The sequence below is a fragment of the Triturus cristatus genome, chromosome 10 (genome assembly GCF_964204655.1).
Source record: "Triturus cristatus chromosome 10, aTriCri1.1, whole genome shotgun sequence".
Taxonomy (NCBI): domain Eukaryota; kingdom Metazoa; phylum Chordata; class Amphibia; order Caudata; family Salamandridae; genus Triturus; species Triturus cristatus.
In genome coordinates, this window is record NC_140593.1 from 1,201,584,483 (window position 1) to 1,201,594,946 (window position 10,464).

A 10,464-nucleotide genomic window follows, 5' to 3' on the forward strand; every position below is an offset into this window, starting at 1 on the left:
GCAAACTATGGTAAAACGTCCAATCCTTGTCCAGGCATCTGGTGTTGGAAGAGTATACTCTGGCGTCTGATTTGTCAGCACTAGAAGAAACCCCTAGTGTTCACTGGGGATTTTACATGCATGCCAGCTTGCTAATGTTTAAGAAGGTGCTCCCATTAAAGTCAATGGAGAAAAACAAATTTGGGCAGGTGATAATGGTTTGCCAGAGTGCTCTCATGAAGGTCTAGGGTGGGTGAGTATCATTGGAAAGATGGTAACACCTAGCAAGGGAAGGTGAGTTGATAGGGTTGCCATATGGCCGGAATTTTAATGTCATGGCAAGTAGAAAAACAAGCATTGTCATAGCCAATAGGTCTCGCCTTTGGGACCTTCTAAGTCTTTAGCCATGCAGCACATTATCCTGGGTGCTGTGCCGCCAGGGATTGAATAGCTATATATATATATATATATATATATATATATATATATATATATATATATATATATATATATATATATATATATTAATTCAGTTCCACAAGTGCCAAAGCTTAGGACGCACTCTCCATCAGTAAACCTCCGTTAAATAAGGCAGCAGCGCAGTCAGCAGATACACAGGTCAATCAAACTTGCCTTACGCGTTTCAGACTTTATATACGTCCTTGATCACAGGCATGAGTGGCAGCATGAATTAATGGCAACAGACTTCTGATATATTTCACTCGTACCTTTTATTGCCAACAGGTGCGGCTTCACGTGGTGTAAAATTGCATTGTGGGATCAGTAGTCTGTAAGTACACACCACGGTTCGTAATAAAACTCAATGCTGTCAACTCTTAATTATTGCAAAACAATACAGCCATTAGTGGGCTCCCCATATATATATATTCACACTTTTTTGCAAGCAATTTTTTCCCACAAGATCGATGCAGAGTAGAGTGGCCTAGAGTGCACAGGCATAGAATGAGTTAATATGTATGCATGGGTGAGCATAGCAGTAGGTAGAATCACGGTGAAATTAATTTTGTGTTCAGGTGACGTGAATTAAATAAAACCCTGAAACACAAACAAAAATCGAATAGAACGTTCCATTCTGTACATATAAGGGCAAGAATGGCAGTAAATCAATACAGTGAAGTGATCTCAGGGATTCTCATACGAACGTGCATGTTAACTCGCTGCGAGTGAGAATTAAAATGGCAGAATGAAAAATGAAAACACCACACCGGTGACAAAAGTAAAGTATATCTTACATCGTGTATGAATGGAACAAATTCAAGTGCAGATGGAATAACAATAAAAAAGGAATACACATAGCGTTCTCCGAAAAAGAGTTCACCCAACTTTAGTCCCAAGAACAACAATGTGCTTGTGCAGCAAGTTGAATAAACACCCTCAATTGAGTGTTAAACTTCATCCTCTTGTGGTTCACTCACCCGTTAAACATAACATGACTACTTCACATCGTACTCGATCGGCGTCTGCTATGGGCGCCAGGTTTCCGTTCAGAGAAATCAAATCCTTTAATTTCATAGATGTGAAAGAAGGACTATGGTGTACTAAGATATTTAGAGCCATATTGGACAGGTTAGTGCAATGAAACTGGTATAGCTATAGTACCCCAACAATAGCCGTGTATCAAGAATAACTGTTTTCTCCTTAAATGTATGAGACTTCCAATGGAACCTAATGTCTTGTTATATAACAATAAGGATCGACACTTCCTTAATCTTATGGACTTATTCACATATAAGAATTCTCAATGGACACAATGCCTAATGTCGGATGGAAGAGCAGCTGTTTATTGTTCTTCTGGTACCTGTGTGCGTGTTTGTCTCACTAGCAGCATTTGGTAAGGGACAGGATGGTGTGCTCAGGTCCCCACCACACGGGTCCATCGTGGAGCACTATGCTATCATGCTGACGTTGTAGAAGATGAGGAACACAAAAAAAGATAAAGTGCAGCAGACGTGAAGCGTGTGCTTCGCTGAGCATGAAGAACACAAAACAAGACAAACAAGCAGAAAAGAAAGTGAAATACCTGCTGCACCATACTACTGCCTCTCTCCCACAATATGTGAGTTGCAAGGAGAGAGTGGAAAGAAAAAGTAGTGCGCCTAAAACTAATCATATGGCAAATAGTTAAAGGATCCATGTAGCAGGGGCAGTCTCCAGGATGGGAACAAAGCAGCCACAAGGCGGGACACATGTACACTATTCACCAACTAAACCAAAGGAATTTCGGAAGGTACACCAAACAACCAATGAAAAAGCGCTGGCGTGTTCAAAGCCCACAGACTGAATACAGCATGTCTTGAAGACAACCGATGCACGCTGCCTAGGCTCGTCCTAATAAGGCAAATCACCGAAAGCCGGTATTTTTCCCCACTTATCAGTACATATTTCAAACAGCAACTAATTGATGAAATCATTTTAAAATGTACTCTAAAGCTGCCTTAATTATCCCCGACTGATAAGTCAAGTAAACAAAAACAGAAAAGTTATGGTACAAATGAACACAGACTTTTACAGAGACGACGGGGAGATAGGTGTGCTATAGTTAGCATACTGCAAAAGACACACAATTGATGGACGGAATGCAGAACAAATCAAAACATTCACCCCCAGTCAAGAGATCTGGGTTTAATCCATCATTCTTTTGCTCACCATGCCACCCTAGTTTAGACCTGGCCATATGCAAATCAGTCTTGACCCTGTGCCTCATGGGAACAATCCAGCCCGAACTGCCAAGCCAGGTCCTCCCTGGACCGGAAACAAGCACCCTAAGACCGGTTTTGGGGTTTCACCCCTCTTCAACCAGGATAGCTTGATTCCAGTGGCACAGTGAGCCCAGGACCCACGTCTGGGCATACCTGGCGCACTTAGGGCGAGAAAGCAAAAGACACACAATTGATGGACGGAATGCAGAACAAATCAAAACATTCACCCCCAGTCAAGAGATCTGGGTTAAATACATCATTCTTTTGCTCACCATGCCACCCCAGTTTAGACCTGGCCATATGCCAATCAATCTTGACCCTTCGCCTCATGGGAACTGTCCAGCCCGAACTGACAAGCCAGGTCCTCCCTGGACCGGAAACAAGCATCCTAGGACAGGAATCAAGCTATCCTGGCTGAAGAGGGGTGAAGCCCCGAAACCGGTCCTAGGATGCTTGTTTCCAGTCCAGGGAGGACCTGGCTTGGCAGTTCGGGCTGGACTGTACCCATGAGACGCAGGGTCAGGACTGATTTGCATATGGCTGGGTTCAAACTGGAACGGCATGGTGAGCAAAAAAACGATGGATTTAGGCCCAGATCTCTGTATTGGGGTGAATGTATGACATTGTTCTGCATTCTGTCCATCAACTGTTGTTTTTGCATTTGTCACCCCGAGTGGGAAGAGTATGCCCAGACGTGGGTCCCATGCTCTCCATGCCACTGGAATCAAACTATCCTGGCTGAAGAGGGGTGAAACCCCGAAACCGGTCCTAGGATGCTTGTTTCCAGTCCAAGGATGACCTGGCTTGGCAGTTCGGCTGGACTGTACCCATGAGGCTCAGAGTCAGGACTGATTTGCATATGGCTGGGTTCAAACTGGAATGGCATGGTGAGCAAAAAAACAATGGATTTAGGCCCAGATCTCTGTACTGGGGTGAATGTATGACATTGTTCTGCATTCTGTCCATCAACTGTTGTTTTTGCATAGTTAGCAGACTATCAGATCTCAAGAAACTGATATAGCGGTTAACTCCCCTCACATTAATATAACTAAAATTTAAGCGACAGGTTGTTTCAAGGTCAAATAAAATCATCCAGTCAAACTGTTGAAAGTTTATTACTTGATTATTTTATTATTTTTCTGCTCTCCTGATACCAAATTCTTTTGAGCAGAACTGATCAGACCCGTATGAACATTTACTTGATGATGTAGCAGTTATGCCGGTGAATGAGGTAACTTCAGAAAATATCATGGTGCGTGCCTCATGTGCCACAGACAGAATTTTATTATCGGAATTTGAAATAGAATTCAATGAATCTTAAACCAGTATTTATACTCACAACATTCAAAATAAGGCCCTGATTAAGCCACAAAAGTGATTGAATTTTGGTCACGAAACACGTGTTGGCCTGGGTTAGTTCTGTTTAAGAGACTTTGAAATCAGCAGAGCAGTAAAATAATAAAAGAATCAAGTAAACAACTTTCAACAGATTGACTGGATAATTTTGTTTGGCCTCGAAACAACATGTCTCTTGAAAAAAACAGATGATACTTTATATGAAGTTCTCTTTAAGTATCACAACCATGCCTTTGTAGACTCTTAAAACATGAACCAGTGGCGTAACAAAAGCTGAGGGGCCCCCTACAATTCATGCAAAGGGACCCCTGCCCTTTGCTCACCCTTTCCTATGACAACCACTAACCAGAGGATGTCTTAAGGCCTGGTTTAGAGTTTGGCAGACATGCTACTCAGCCACACATGTATCAGATATCCCCCCAGTTATATTACAAGTGCATTATAGCCTAACATACTTGTAATATGGCAGAGGAATATACTTTAAGTTTGTGAAGGAGTAACCTGTCTGCCATACTCTACATCAGGCCCTTAGTGTCTGGCATCCTCTGTCACCTGAGGGTTTTCAACTTGGTCGAAAAATTAATGTGCTCCATTTCTTGTCATATAATGAAATTATCTTTATGAAGTTTGCTGATTTTACTGGCCCTGTACCCGTAGACCTTTTCAGGATGAGTATTCAGAATCTTTCGGTTTGTGCCTGAGAATGTGTTTCCAGCAGTCGCGGCCAGCATTACGGGCGGGTTGCAGGGGGGGTGTAATTTGAAATTGGGTCGTCGCGCCACGGGGGGTGGGGGGACTGGTGAGGCGGAAGGGGTTTTAATGGGAAAAAAAATATTAAATAAAACTTACCGTTCCGCGCCATCTTCTGGATGGGTACCGACATCCGGTCCTAACTCCTGCGTTTTCCAATTCCAGGCCGGCCGGCTGCAGCTCTCCTCACGTCATCAGGTAAGGCAGCCTCCCTCCCTCCCATCCTCCAATCACAACTGGTGAGGCGAATCTGAGAGCACCCCACCCGGCCATTTTCTCTATGTAGGCATTTTCTCTATGTAGGCTGCTGCATGCTGCAAAGGGAAAGTGGGCGGACCTGCTCGAGGGCAGGGGGGGAGTGGCTTGCCTACTGTTGTGCAGACTAACTGTTTGGTCGGCCCCAGGGCCGACCAAACAGTCAGTATGCACAACAGTGGGCAAGCCACTCCCCCCCTGCCTTCGAGCAGGACCGCCCACCCCCAACCAGGCACTTCTGCTTTCTCGCAGTGCGAGAAGCAGAAACATAAATGGTAGTTATTACCATTTATGTTTCTGCCTTCTCGCACTGCGAGAAAGCAGTGAGGCGGCGCCCAAACGCCCCTATGGAGGAGCCGCCAATGGTTTCCAGCCTACTTAAAGCATTCTCAGGCACAACGTCCCAATTCTCAAAATGTATTCCCCTTTATTAAGTCGAATATCCCTCTCTTTAGATATATTACTGTTAGATCAGACACAATACTGGGATCAGGCCAAAATTCACCTTCAAGCAACCTGAGAAGGTGACATAGGTCACTCATTGCATGATTCTGAGTGGCACCAAATCACATCCTACCTCTATAGGGTCACTTGTAATGAGTTCTTCAAGCATATTCAGTTCAACATCCTTAATGGAGCGTATCGTGCTCCATGTTGCATCTCCAGGATCTTTCAGAGGGTGTCTTTGCTCTGTCCTCATGTTGGTCTCCAGACGCGGACCTCCCTTGTGTCTTATGACCGTGTGGGTGGCTGACCGGCTACTGGGCAGGGATTATCGATCTACTTTACCAGGCTAAAGGGCGTTGATTGAATAATTACCAGGAAGAGCTGGTACTGAGCCTCTTCTCTCGCCCAGACTTGGATAAGACCTCAACTAAATTCTTAGACCTGATCCTACTGTTAGCGAAACGCCATGTTATGATATGCTGGAAGGACCCTACACCACGACTACACTGTCCTGGGACAAGACCACAACTGCCTGGCTGTTGTCCGTAAGTGCACACCTTCATAGTGAGGAGAAAGTGAGCTTACACAGGCACCCCGTTGCCCAGGAATGGGATGCCCTAGTCAAAGCATTCAGAGGATGTGTCAAGGGTGATACACATCCCCCTTGAATATTCCCCATGCTGTTGAATTATTGCATTTTATCATTGGTCTCCTGCTTGGCTAGTTCCTGTCTGATGTGGATACTTCCACAATTTTTTAATTCGGGTGTTACAGCTCCTTTATTGGGCATACCTGAGATGCCGTCAATTGACTGTCCCGCATACTACTGCCCTTACCTCTGACGGGTGTGAAAAGGAACAAGTTGGGGTTTGGGGTATGGGGTGAGAAGGAAGGTTAACTTTGGGGGTTCTTTTAATACAGGGAGGAATGTGCACAGTGGTGAGAAAAATGGCATTCCTGAAACACTGCCTTCTGGGGTATTATTTGCCTTATTTGTGCATTGCCTCGTTAATACTGTATGCTGTATCTGCTTGAAAGCTGCTATTAAACAAGATATTTACATAAAAATAGTTCAGACACTTTTGGTGATGAAGACTGAAAGAGGAGCAGGAGTTCTTAATGGTAAACAGGTCAAACATCTCCAAGCATTTACCTTCCAATTAGAGAAGGTTAAAAAAGGAGGATATTTTGGATAAGAAATTATAATTAGATTTTATTTACAGTGCTGACTGTGAGAAGTTGGCCTGGTATATGCTGTCCACTAGTTATAGTGTGCACCTTGCACCAGTCCAAACAACCCTTATTGATGATTAGGTTTAAGACAACCTTTATTGAAAGCTATCCTAGTGGTAGCTATGGAGAGCAGCCTTCAGGCTAAGTCTCGAAGGAATGTAAAGCAGCTTGGTTTACCAGATTATAACCTCTTGAATGACCAAATGAAAGGAGAACCACACAAGGTATATATATATATATATATATATATACATATATATTACCTACTGGCGGTCGCCAGTAGGTAGTTATAGTTAGGACCACGTTTCCATAGGAAAACCTCAACATTCTATTTTGAATAACTTTGGCGCCGGTCGACGAATCCTCGCGAATTTCTCAAAATAGGTGGGGCGCTACGCTCCGCTCCTACCCTGAAAGTCTCGGGGGGATTCGTCAAGCGGGGGCTGAGATAAAAGGGGGGTCCCAAAACGCGTTTTTCCCATGCATTTTTCCATAGGACCTTTAGAACGAGCTACAGCCCGAACGGCTGAACAGAATTACTAGAAATTTGGCAGAGAGGTAGTCCCTAGGTCAAGGAAGTGCCTTTTGTAGGTTTGGTGTAAATCTGTTCAGTAGATTCTGAGAAAATAGCCTTTAAATCAATATATATATCTGAGCCCGCTTACGGTACGCTTACGGTACGCTTACCGTACGCTTACCGTAAGCTTACGGTGGCGTGCGCGAGCGCGATTCTGATTGGCTCTTAGATCTTAGTAAACATTCGAATCGGCCGAAACCAGGAAGCGGCGTCCGCCATTTTGTCTCTCGCACTGAGTGTTGTTTATCAAACATGATGGCCAAAAACATGTTACGGGGCTGTTTTGACAACTCCCTCCCACATAGTCATGTTGAGGGAGTCCCCAAACATCCCCCAAGAGCAAAAACGGTTTTATTTTTTTTTCGGCAATTTCGCGGGGTACGCTTACCGTAAGCTTACCGTACGCTTACGGTAAAAAAATAAAAATAAAAAAAACACTATCCACACTTACTCCACCCCCTGTGCTTTTGGTGGCCGCAGGCCACCAAATGTGCAGTGCTTATTAATAGAGAAAAAAAACGTAATTTTGGCAACATGAAATTATAAAATCGAAATAAAAAAAACACTATCCACATTGACCTCACCCCCTGTGCTTTTGGTGGCCGAAGGCCACCAAATGTACAGGGCTTATTAAAGTTGATAAAAACTGTGCACGGAACGAACTGCGTTAAGTGGGCGCGCACGCCACAAATGGCGTAAAGTAACTTAGCATTTAAAAAACCGTACAAATTCACTGAAAAAACCATAGGTTTCACACACGTTATAGTTAGGAAATAGCATTTAAAAAACCTTGCTAATTCACTGAAAAAACCATAGGTTTCACACATGTTATAGTTAGCTGGACATTTTACTGATAAAAAACCAATGAAATTCCCCCGTTATAGTTACTGTAGGCAACTATAACTCACGCGACCGTAATCCTCTGCTGATGACATATGTGTCTTTATGAAAAAAAAATATTTGTAATATATGTATAGCTAAAATTTAATGGAAGAAGATATGGGCAAATAAGTGTCTAAATACAGTATTAGCATCAGCAGAGGATTGCGGTCGCGTGAGTTATAGTTGCCTACAGTAACTATAACGGGGGAATTTCATTGTTTTTTTATCAGTAAAATGTCCAGCTAACTATAACATGTGTGAAACCTATGGTTTTTTCAGTGAATATATATATATATATATATAAAATATATGTATTTATTACTCAACACTCTCTACTAACCTCTTTATGAGATTAGAGGGCAAGTCACACAATATTACAGTGCTAAAACGACAGTAAATAGCACAATATACAATGGGCCCCAGGGGGAGACCAAACCATATATTAAGAAAGTGGTAAAAGAACCACAACTTGACTAGACACAGTGCCTAGAGCAAGTATAATCACTGGGGACCCAAGGGACCACCCAAGGTAGTGACACAGGAGACCCACGGGGGACGCGTGCAGTGTGAGAACACAGCCGCGAGCTCCGTACAATCCTATGGGAAAGTCGCGGTTGGAATTTTAAAGATTAAGGACACTTAGGAGAGGACTTGGAGCAAACCCTTTTAGACTTAGAAGGTTCTAAGGCCAGCACCCATGTGAGCACCGGAGACTCGTGTTACCTAACCCAGGGAAGCCGGGTGCATAGGTGTCAAATGGTGTCGGGAATCTTCGTCATTTCCAATGGAGAGTTGCTGCAAAGTGCTGCTGCCGTGGAAAGGAAAAGTGTATGGTGTGATCCAGACCTGGATCAAAGATGAGATGAACCTGAAAGCAGAGGGGACAGAGTTTGGGTCACTTGCTAGTGACCAGGGGCATGACAGACGAATGCCCACCGATGTCGGGTGTTTCAGGTGCCATGAGGTGAAGCTTGACTCCACTGCCACGGGGGCCAGGAGGCATCGACGATGACCACAGTCTGCAGGCGAGCTCTCCCACAAAGGATGTCGAGTGCTGGGGGGTCAGTGTCCGGATTGGAGACCAACAAGTCTTGGCAACGGCAACGCACACGGTGAGAGTAAAATGGCTTTGGTGTGGACCAGCAAGGTCCTGTGGACTCCCCAAGCAATGGAGAGTCAGGGCACGTCTGGAGCAACCAGGTAAGCCTGTTGAAAGTTAAAGTACCCTTTTCAGGGACCCACAAGTCGACGGACAGGGGATCCTGAAGGGACCTTGAGAGGAATCACTAAATACCAGCCCACGGTACACTCGAGGAGTGTAGGCCAGCAATCTTCGGTGGAATCACTGCTCGGGGTCTGGACCACAAGTAGCCCAAAGCACAGCCTCAGGGATCGCCAAAAAGCATATGCTGCTGCAAATGTTCATGGTGTCCAGGGGTTCAGGTTGCACAGTCCCCACGAGGGCTTTGGATCTCAGGATTGCTGAGCGCACGGATCGGCCTCGGGGAAGCTTGGAAACCCACCACCTGTGTTGCAAAGTCTTCGGAGTCCTTCAGGAGCTGTGTACTTGCAAACCAGACAGATGTGTCTTTGGTGCCTGCCTTGCAGGGGAGTAACTCCTTTACTCCAAGGGAGATTCTTTGGTCATCCAACGTCGCGTAGATAGTAGAAGTTCTGGGATTCTGTAGCAGAGTTTCGTCCCGGTAAATCTAAAGTCCTGTAGCCAGGGGTTCCTACTTTATACACAAGGAAGGGGTGGGACAAACTCTGGGGGCCCACCTATGGGAGGGTCAGGACAGAGGGGTGGCTACACCCATGTCCTTTGTCCAGTTTAGCACCAGAGCAGGGGCTGGAAGCCATTGCAAACAGTTTGAGCTGGACTATGCACAGGGACACCAAATGTGCCCCCAGTGCAGACATCAAAGCACTCTTGGAGTGCACCCACCCAGCCCCAATACACTAAAGCCTGTCTGGGAGGTGGTTACACCTGCCTGTGACAGGAAACCTATTGTCCAGCCATCCCCTGCCAGAGTTTCGTCCAGCAGCAGGAGGGCAGACTCATGTCTGTGGCTGGCAGCATCCCTTTTGTGATGTCAGGGTCTGTGAAGCTGGAACCGGGTGTACCGGTGCTGTCATGTTTCTCCCTCTAGTAGGTTGGAATCATACTTCCCACACCAGTTACTGGTGTGGTGGTATGATTCCAAGGTGTTTGATACCAAACACAACATGTTTCCATGCAGCTATACCAAAGATAGCATTTACCGC